This window comes from Neofelis nebulosa, chromosome 5, assembly GCF_028018385.1.
Source record: "Neofelis nebulosa isolate mNeoNeb1 chromosome 5, mNeoNeb1.pri, whole genome shotgun sequence".
In the NCBI taxonomy this organism is placed as follows: Eukaryota; Metazoa; Chordata; class Mammalia; order Carnivora; family Felidae; genus Neofelis; species Neofelis nebulosa.
The window spans coordinates 69,929,323-69,939,978 of NC_080786.1; the positions used below are offsets into that span (position 1 = coordinate 69,929,323).

Genomic DNA, 10,656 nt, shown 5'->3' on the forward strand with positions numbered 1-10,656 from the left:
TTTCAATTTCTTTACCACATCATGAACTCTCTTCTACTAGACACCATTAACATTTCCTTTAAGAAATCTGAGACCAGCCCAACCGGGTTTTCCTGCTTTCCTTGTCTTCTTTTCCTTTACTTAGGGAATGTGTTCAGGGTGCTCTTTGGGTCTGATGTGGGTCCATAGACCCAGATTGTTTGGTAAAGTCAGGCTGATACTCAGCTAGAAAATAACCAAAGCATGTTGCACACTGTTCTGCTCAGATAGTTAGCAATGATGCCCCAAATTCCCAGGCTGGACAGAAACACTGAGATCCAACAGTTGGCCTTTCTGGATTGAATTTCAGATAGTCCTTCCCTGGGCCATTCTCTCAAGGATTGCTTTGACAGTTAAGTGAGAGAAGAAAAGGGACAACATTACTGATTTTAAACAAAAGATAGATCAAAAGCATCATATATTTTAGCAGACCAATTCACACAAATGGAGTAGGTTTGCAAATAGAATTAACTAATTGAAGTGGATATGAGACATTTATGAACTTTGTATCAGAGCATGCTATGGTATAAAAGATGAGCCTACTTTTCAGGGAAGTTACATATTTCAGCCTTGAGAAGGGTTATCCATCCCCTCCCCTCCCCCACCAGGACCACACAGTGGCTGATTCAGAAGGGGCAGGTGATCCTTAGCTTACTACACAATGTACAAAGAAGACATCACATTTATTAATCAACTGAAAATAATCGCTCATAACATGCCATTAAAAAAAAACAAAAACAAATGAAACACCAAAGAAGAAGAGAACTTTGTGTTCAAAGCAGAAGATATTGTACAAGTCATAGATTGCTAAATTTATGCAGTAGCCATTTTTAAAAATTATCTAAATGTCACAACACAAACACTATGTCACAGCAGAAAATAATCTTTTCCCCATGCAAAGCATGGCGTCATCTCTAAAGTTCCCTGCTATTAGAGGCACTTGCCAATGTTGTGGGCCAATTAAAAACTTTGGGCACATTGATCGTAACACTATACTTTTTTGTTTGTTTTTATTTGCTTTAGTTATAATAAAGCAGAATTAAGTGACAGTTGTGCCAATACAGGCAGATTAATCAATAGCTGTGTGCTCATTAGCTGCGGTTAGGAAGCTTCTAGTAATGGTGACTGTTGTCTCTCCGACTTCTATTCCACCCCTTCTTTCTGTTGTGGAGCAAACCTCTGATTATACATGATGCTATGCATCGCAAAAGAAGCGTGGTACTATTTAAATATTATAAATAATATATAAATTAAAATTTTTAAATATTCATTTTTGAGAGATGGAGAGTGAGCGGGGGAGGGGCAGAGAGAGGAGACACAGGATCCGAAGCAGGCTCCAGGCTCTGAGCTGTCAGCACAGAGCCCAACGCGGGGCTTGAACCCACGAACCGTGAGATCTGAGGCAAAGTCGGACACTCAACTGACTGAGCCACCCAGGTGCCCCAATAATAAATAATATTATTTGTGCCTTATAGAATATGTGTAGTTTCAAAGATAAGTATTCTTGAAGTATAAAACAGCACTACAGTTTTGCTACAGCAGAGTGAGAGGGGAAACGTAAGTTTGATGTACGATGCCAGATGCCAAGGGGCAAAATTCCAAGCTCTCTTATAATCCAATTGACACATACAATATTTATTACAGAGCAGTGGGAGTTCATTATTTCATCAATAGGCTGAGAGATAGGAAGATTTGTTTTTCTTTTTGGGTGAACGACTGTTTACAATAACAGAATTCTGTATCAGGTGTGGATCAACCCTTTCTTTTTATAATTCCAGTTAGTGAAATAAACAAGGTGCCAGAACAAGGTGATGAACAGTGTGGCACGAGCATGCCCTTTAAATGGCTTCCAACAGTGGTTTAGCTAGTTGAGACTATAACGCAAACATTAAAAAGGGTACCTTTGTCAGATTTCTTGTTCTTACGTGGCCAGAATTTACAGCAATGGGAAAGGAAAATTAGGGCAGCTAAAAGGGGTGGTCTATTGCTTTTTTTTTAAAGTAGTTTTTTTTTAAGCTTATTTATTTTGAGAGAGAGAGAGAGAGAGAGAGAGAGCAAGTGCAAACAGGAGAGGAGCAGAGAAAAGGAGAGAGAGAATCCCAAGCAGCCTCTGCAGTGTCGGCACAGAGCCCGATGCAGAGCCTGAACCCACAAACCATGAGATTGTGACCCGAGCTGAAGTCAAGAACCAAATGCTGAACTGACTGAGCCATCCAGTAACCCCTTTCCAGAGTAGTTTTTAACACTTTTTTCCGTATTACCCGAATAATTTATACTTGACTAGCTGCAACCTTGCCTCCTCCAACGGAAGTTGTGTACAAATTCAATGATGCTCTTGTACCTTCAGGATCTCCCGGTAAGCAGGGGTGGTATTTGAAATATCTAACTAGTAGGATAGAGATTCTGACCAATTGGATTGGACCCTGGCTGGGATGCTTTGTCTGCAGGCTGAAGGTAAGCCCTGCCAGATGGCTTCTGTTGAGATAATTTGGGATTTGTGGGGGACTATCCATGACTAATGGTTTGGAGTATTCATCTCTGGGCCCTCCCACTTTGTGGGAGATGTTTAGATAATTCAGATCTGTGGATTACTCCAAGGTTGCATATCCATTCCTGTATATGTTTTTGTTGTGGGTTTAAAAAGCATGGGCAGCATGGCATGTTGGTAAGAGTTTTGGATTAAATGACCAAAAAAATCTGTATTAATGTAATGTCCCAACTCTGCTACTTAACCAACTGCATGAACACAGATAATACACATGATCTCATGCTTAGCTATAGAATGAGGGTACTGGACGAAAACTCCCATCTGTTCCATAGTTCATTTAGACTTAACACTCATGCCTGCTCACAGACCATTAATACAAAAAACAAAACAAAACAAAAAAACCTTGCAGCTTTCTGAATTGTGGAAGTGCGTAGTCTCCTCTCAGTGGAAATTTGCAACTGTAATGCATCTTTGCCCCAGAGATGTGACTTTCTCCTACCTTCACGAGGTCCGTATTTTTGGTAGTTGAGTACTATGAAGTGAAAAAGTGCTGTCGGTGCAGGTACTTAGTGTTCTATTCTGTCTTACAGTCTTCAATATCATGTCACATGAAATTGGCATGGTTTCTTAAATGGAAAACATTGCATACCTGGGCTCCAGTCTATACCTCCGAAGGAGAAATGTCACCCCTGCGGGAAGTTTGGAAGCCACTATGGTGGAGCGAGTTATCTGCTTTATGTGCTGCCAGTCTCACTCTGCAGATTGTAAAAGAGGAATAAGTAGACTAATTTTGTCACTTTCCATGCATCTCTTTCATTACTACAAGGAGGGGTGAGCAAAGACTTCCATTAATGCCTCTGGCTCAGCTGCCGTGCTGGCCATCAATAATCCTCTACCCTGCCCCTTCCTGCCACTGCATTTTATTGAAGGTTAAAAATATCTATTTCCTAAAAATTGTGGCAAGAAGGAAGCATTGTTCCCGCCTTCCTCACATGTGGGTAGGTAGACAGGGTTTGCTTGCCAAATCCAAATCTTTGTGTGGGGTAAATTACTCCTTACGCTGATCATAAAATAAGCATCTGACATTTCCTGCAAATGCTCTATTTCTTCCTACAGAATTAACCTGCCAAAAATATTGTGTTTACAATCTAAATATTTGGATTATAAGCCAAAAGGGTGGGGGAGTCTGTCGTCCTCCATATTTTGCACCGTGATGTGTCCAATAAATGTTAATTATGATAATAATAAATAATCAAAAAATAACATGTTGAGGGGGGAAGTGTGAGGAGTCAGGAACGGTAAATTGCATTAGTTATAAGAATTGTTAACAGGGAAAAATATGAAAAGATGCTGCCTCACTGCCTATCCTGCTGCAGACATTTTCCTAATTTTAGGATCTAGAGACACATGGGAATGTCGTGCAAACTGACTCAAGGGCTCAGGCTGGAATGACAGTCAGAAGGTGTGATGTTTCCTAACGGGCGTTGTTGTGTTTGGTCCAGGGGCAGGTTGAAATCTCAGAGCACCATCCCTGGAATCGGAAGACTTGTGTTCAGATCTGTGCTCCAACAATTCCAAGTGACTTTTCCAAGCCCCTGTCCCTATCTCACCACAGGGCTAGTGAAGGTCTTGTCAGGGCTTTTCTGAGTGTTCGATGAGATCGTGCACGAAAGCACTGGTGCACACTGGACACAGTAAATACTCAAGAAGTGTAACTGTGATGGTGATGATCCCTGGAATCTCCTTCCTTTAATTGGCGGCTGCCCTGGGCCCGACCCAATGCTCAGGACACAATGCCCTGGGCATGCCTTCTGTCGCGCTTTCCCTCCTGCAGAGGGATGCCTGCTTCTGGCCTGGACCATATGTCTCTTTTTTGGAGATAGCATCAGTTTCAAATATTCTGACCTGTTGTCTCCACAAATCAGTAAAATAACTGAGACATTGCAGTAACTGATAAATAGTAACTGGATGTCTTTGAGCAGTAATACAATAAAAATAGATACGACGCAGAAATTGAGTCACTGGCTGAAGGAATTCAGGGATTGATGAGGACACGTGTGCATGCTAGCCCATATTCAGTTCACTTATGTGTATGTATGTGCTGTTTCTTCGTTGTAAAGTTGGGAGAATATCATGCTTCTAAAATCCTGTCGGTTGGGGCTGATGCAAAGGTGACAGAGTGCCATGGTGGGAGGAGAAGGACACGGTGAATTTCCCAAGTACTACTGAAAGTAGTTAGGCCATTTAAAATGAATTCAAAAGAGTGTCAGAGGGTCAGAAGTATTTCCTTTAAAATTTCTATTTTATTTTCACATTAAAATAAATAACGGATGGCCAAAATTCAGTTGGATAAGACATTTTGTAAGAAATCATAAAATCATATCAGATTTAATTTCAGAAACTGTGTCTAGAGTTTTGATTTGAAATTATGGTTAACATAATTGTTCTATGATAATCAAAATTCATGGAGCAGAAGACTTTGTCAATACCGAAGATGTCCAAAGGAAGGTGCAATGTATTTATTTCTGAAATGATGGCCACAGAGCATACATGAGTCATGTTCAAAAGAAGGATAATGGAGCTGCATTCACAAGCCTGTGACTAATTGCAAAAAGCCTTGGAAAGCTGCTTAAAATTCTTTGCTTTGTTGATAGTGGTTTTTTTTTTTTTTCATTTAAAAATTATCCCATTTGCAAAACTGTCCCAGGGCACATGCTCAAATTATAATTGTTATTATTTTAAATGATTATCTATTTTGAGAGACAGAGTGTGTGTAAGTGAGTGGGGGAGGGGCAGGGGAGAGGGAGAGAGAGAATCCCAAGTAGGCTGCATGCTCAGTGCAGAGCCTGACATGGGGTTTGATCCCATGGCCATGGGATCATGACCTTAGCCAAAATAAGAGTTGGACGTTTGACTGAGCCACCCAGGTGCTCCTCAAATTATTTAATACATCATTTATATGGCAAATGACCTAGAGTAGCAACTAAATAATATTACGAGCAAATCCTCACTGTAGTATCAACCCACTGCACAAGATTAACTAGAATAAACAGAAGATGCTGAACCTGGAGATCTCCTTCTTGGCTTTGTGTTCATACATGGTGATAAAGGTCAGGTATACTCAGGATTTTGAATTATGACACCCCTCTCAGGGTGGAGATAGAAATTTCACTAATAATGATTGAAAGTAATGATCTTCGGTGGCGCCCGGGTGTCTCAGCTGGTTAAGCATCTGACTTCGGCTCAGGCCATGATATCACAGCTTGTGAGTTTGAGCCCTGCGTCAGGCTCTGTGCTGATAGCTCAGAGCTTGGAGCCTGTTTCAGATTCTTTGTCTCCCTCTCTCTCTGCCTCTCCCTTGCTTGCACTCTGTCTCTCCCTCTGTCAAAAATAAATTAAAACAACATACAAAAAAAAAAAAGAGTAACCATTTTCAGTAGTAACAGAAGGGACTGGCTGGTCTATACATATGTGGTTGTGATTTGGAATCCTGTGAAGGTAGCCAGAGTGCTTTCTTTGGGTGTGTTCATAGTGTAGGACCATGGCATCTGGTAGCTTAACCCATGCTGCCTGCATTTCATCATCCGAAGAACTGTTGTGTTGATAGGAATGTGGCAGGCAGAGGACTGAGAAGGGGGAGACAGGGCTGGTTGCAATGTGAGCATTTGGGGGTGTGGGCCGCATTAGACTGTGGCTGTGTGCAGAACCAACAGGTAAGATACTCTGACTAGTTCCCCTTGTTGTGATTTCATGTTTAAAAATTTTTTTTAAACATTTATTCATTTTTGAGAGACAGAGAGAGACAGAGCATGAGTGGGGAAGGGGCAGAGAGAGGGAGACAGAGAATCCGAAGTAGGCTCCAGGCTCTGAGCTGTCAGCACAGAGCCCGATGTGGGGCTCGAACTCACAAACTGTGAGATCATGACCTAAGCCGAAGTCAGACGCTTAATGGATGCTTAACCCAGGCGCCCCATGTGATTTCATGTTTGATAAGCACTTCCTGACTATAAAAAAGTTGCCTATTTAGGTTTTCAAACAGGAGAATCTGTACCAACAACCAATATTTGGCATTTCTAATTGTCTTGGCAGTTATAGTTCTCAATGTAAACTCATTAACTGCCTAGGTGAGGGGGAGAATGAAGTGACTTATTCTGTGCCAAGGAGAAGCAGAGTGAAAAACAGGCTTTAGAGGGCTTTGGAATCCCAGGCTTGTTCTATCATGGACCCATATGTACTTCCATTGGCCTCTAGAAGCCTGACAAAGCATAGATACATCTTACATCGTCTGGCTTCTTGGTGTGCACTTATGTAAGTATATGAGCTTGTGCATGTGTGCATGCTGGGAGAGAATCCCCCACCCCTTCTCTCCAGCAGTTGCCCCTTCTCTTCAGGTCTTTTGAAGCAGGCCTAGGCTCCATGGATGGAATACTGTGCAAAAAGTGGCCTATTAAGCCAAGGAGTGGGTCATAGAGTCCAATGCATGCTTCAAGCATCAATCACTGTGTTCACTTTATGCTGTGATCTAATTCCTAGAAGACCTGGCATCTTCCAGGGGGATTGATTGTAGATCCTAGTTATATTCTTTTATTTTTATTTATTTATTTATTTTTTTAAAGGTTTTTATTTATTTATTTAGAGAGAGCACACGAGTTGGGGATAGGTCAGAAAGAGAGAGGGAGAGAGAGAATCTCAAGCAGGTTCTGTGCTGTCAGCACAGAGCCCTATGTGGGCTCAAACTCATAAACTGTGAGTTAGTGACCTGAGCTGAAATCAAGAGGTAGATGCTTAACTGACTAAGCTATCTAGGCACCCCTAGTTATATTCTTTTAACACAATTACTTACTTATGAGGACAAAATCTATTTTCTTACTGGAACAAAAAGCCATAAACTGAATAAAACCAAAGCCTTCATAGCCACTGCCATTTTAGATCCCAGATCTACAGATTTTGGAGAGTTATTGAACCATAGGCTTTCTAGTTAGAAAGGACCTTTCTAGTTAAAAGGGACCCTTAAAAGGGGAGCTCTACTTCAAATGAGAACAAAAAGAAACACATTTATATCACAACCCAGTTTATACACACATGTATACAGACACATGTACACACACATGTAACTGAAATAAAAACTTAAGGTAGTAACAGTTTGCTTACCACATGGCGTGTGTGCGGATGTTTTCTAATCTATTTTATGAAAAATATTCCTGGCCACTAACCCTCTAAATTGGTTTTACAATCGGTAATGGAGTATGTGTTTATGTGCGCGGGCGAGTGTGTGTGCGTGTGACTTTGCTGCGTTCAACCCTTATCCTCTGCTTGAGTCCCATCTCTTAATTCTTTTCTTTTCACAATTGTAGGAGCAGTGACCTGATGGGAGTTATCTAGCTTATCTGTCATGGAACTGGGGTGTTATGATGACTCATGCGGGACAAACATTAAGGAAGGAAGGAAGGAAGGAAGGAAGGAAGGAAGGAAGGCATGAAAACAGAGAAATGGAGTCAGTGCCCGAGGGCAGAAACCTGTGTGGTCGACAGTCACGCAGCCTCGGGCAGAGCGAGGAAGAATGTTTTCAGCATCCTCAGAGGTCTTCGATGCTGTCAGTTTTCTGCGTGTCTTTGAGCTCCAATTCTCTCACCCTGGGCACAGCAAGGCCCTCTGAGGGAAACTAATGCTGCTGCCTAAATGTTATGGCTGAAATCATGGTGCGTGTTCACCCCCAGGGTCATATTATTTCTGATTTAATCATAATAATAATAGAAATAGCAGTGATTATAAAAATAATAATCTCCATGATTTATTGGGTGATTAGTATGTACTGGCACGTGATGTACTTTATCTTATCAATTTTTGCTCAGATCCTCTTAAGTAGGCCCTATTCACTCCATTTTACAAAGGAGGCGATAGACGCTTGCAGAGATTTGATGATTGGCCAATGTCACACCACTAGTACGCGGCAAAGCTAGGATTTGAACTTCCATCTGCACGATCCAGCATATCTGCTCAACCACAAGACGTTTGTTTTATGGAATTGGCCGGACGACTTTTAGATCTGAGGGAGTGCTTTCCCTAGGGAGTTGTATCTCCCTCTCTTTTCAAAATTCCTGTGTTTTCTGAAACCGATTTATATTATCTTGTTATTCCAGAGACCTGCAGAGAAGCCAGGCGAAAGATAGTAACCTTTCTCTTAAAAAAATGTTTTTTGAAGATAATAGGGAAAGTATAACAATGTCTAAATTGAAAGCACTCATATTTCTATTTGCATGCCACCTGGATACAAGCTAATGTTAATGGGCCCCAAATCCATGCATTGTAAGTGTGTTTGCACTTCTATCTTCAGAAGATATTATTTAAGAAAACTCTTAAGTAAATCAAAGTGTAAACAAAATCTAGCTTTCATATTGTAAAATGCAGAATGGGAAATAAAAACCTAATTGTGAAAGGCAGACATTTATTTACTTAGTACGACATTATAATCACTGTGATTTAGACCAGGGGCTTTACTTAAATGAGAACAAAACCTCGGGAATATAAGTCCAACTCTTTAATTTGCTAATTACATTTCCTGGTGATAGAATGAGGCTTATCATCTGTGTGGGTGGTGTTTTATTATGTTATTTTATTAATATGTGAAGAAGAGGCTATAAAAATGGTGCAATGTTCCTACTTAATACACAGATATTTTAAGCCTGAAGTTAGTAATTATGAATAAAATTAAAATCCATTGCACATTAGTTACAGAAAATAATATACAAACTTAATTATATCTTCTAGGTAGCAGTTAATTCTATTCCATACTATTCATCATTAGAGAAATTAAGTATTTGACAAAGAGGTTAATTTGAAAAAGAAAGATAGATAGTAGAATTAGAGACCTTCAGAGCTGGGTGGAGTATCTTATAGGTACTATAGTTGTTTTATGAATAGGGGAATCCGGGTGGGGAGAGCTTGGGGAAGTGACGCAGTGAGGCAGTGGAAAACCTCCTCGGAGAAACCAGTGTCTCCTTATGTCTAGGCTGGTGAACTCCTCCAGAATTGTTGTTCAACCAATCAATTATCTTGGGCAGACTCTGGATGCTTGAGCAAATGGGCCTCAATAGTAACAATCAAGAGACTTCAAAGCAAACTCACAAACTCACAAGTCCTTCATAATAGAGTCAGAAAAAAAGTACTTTCAGGGCGCCTGAGTGGCTCAGTAGCTTAAGCGTGTCTCTCTCTCTCTCTCTCTCTCTCTCTCTTTTTTTTTTTTTACTTAGGACTGTTGTATTTAAATTTTGGCATCAGTCATTAGATCAAGCACATTAGAAAAATCATGATCTGTGATTTTGTTTTTAATTATCTTAAGCCTTATCACGTAATTTACAAATTTGTACTGATGATATATCTCCTCTACTTTAACCCTTCTAATGAGTTAGCAAAAGCACCATTACCAATCATACATATGGTAATTCCACAGTTGTATTTTTGAATAGCTGTTTAGAAGACAATCCTAAATTATAACTTAGTAAAAAAAAAGAATTCACAAGCCAAATCTGTTGCTATAATTTATCACATTGAATTTTAAAAGCATCTGACCTTACAGATCATCTATAAAATGTGAGAAGTGTTAATATTCTTTATTTAATATTATACATAAACCACACTAAAATGCCTTTCATTAAGCAAAAGGCAACATTTTAGATGCGGGGAATTTTAATTAAATTGGTGTAGTTAAGACTAAAAAGATAAAGTGGACATTGCCAGCTTATCTTCAGCCCTTGCCTTTAACAGGCTAACAAACACAACTTGAAACACAGCTGAGTCTTGCTGTTCTGATACAGTGAAGGGATTTCCTCAGTATTTAAATATATTAATATAACCAGTTATATAAATCTAAATATAAAACCGATCTCCTGTAAGTTTAGAGATGGCATTTACCATCTCTCTGAAAAGCTCAACATCTAATCAACTCCAATCATATTTTTCAAAGGGGAAAACAGTGACAGCACTTGCTGAACCAGAATTACTATCAAAGTTCAAAAAGCAAATCATATTCATTTAACCACAAGCCAATCTTATTTAAATCAGGACTGTCCAAAAGAAATATTCTCTCAGCCATTCATGATCTGAATTCTGGTGTCTGAGATCAATTTAGATATGGTACACATAAAAAAAGT

At 39.9% G+C, this 10,656-nt stretch overlaps 1 long non-coding RNA gene across 1 annotated transcript in view; it reads left to right on the forward strand.

The window, feature by feature from the left end:
• LOC131512181 (uncharacterized) overlaps nucleotides 1–9,136 on the forward strand; it is a 78,158-nt gene extending 69,022 nt beyond the window's left edge. Inside the window, exon 3 of the long non-coding RNA XR_009262014.1 lies at nucleotides 7,861–9,136. This is a non-coding gene — a long non-coding RNA (uncharacterized LOC131512181). The remainder of the gene's footprint in view (nucleotides 1–7,860) is intronic.
• The last annotated feature ends 1,520 nt before the right edge of the window (nucleotides 9,137–10,656 follow it).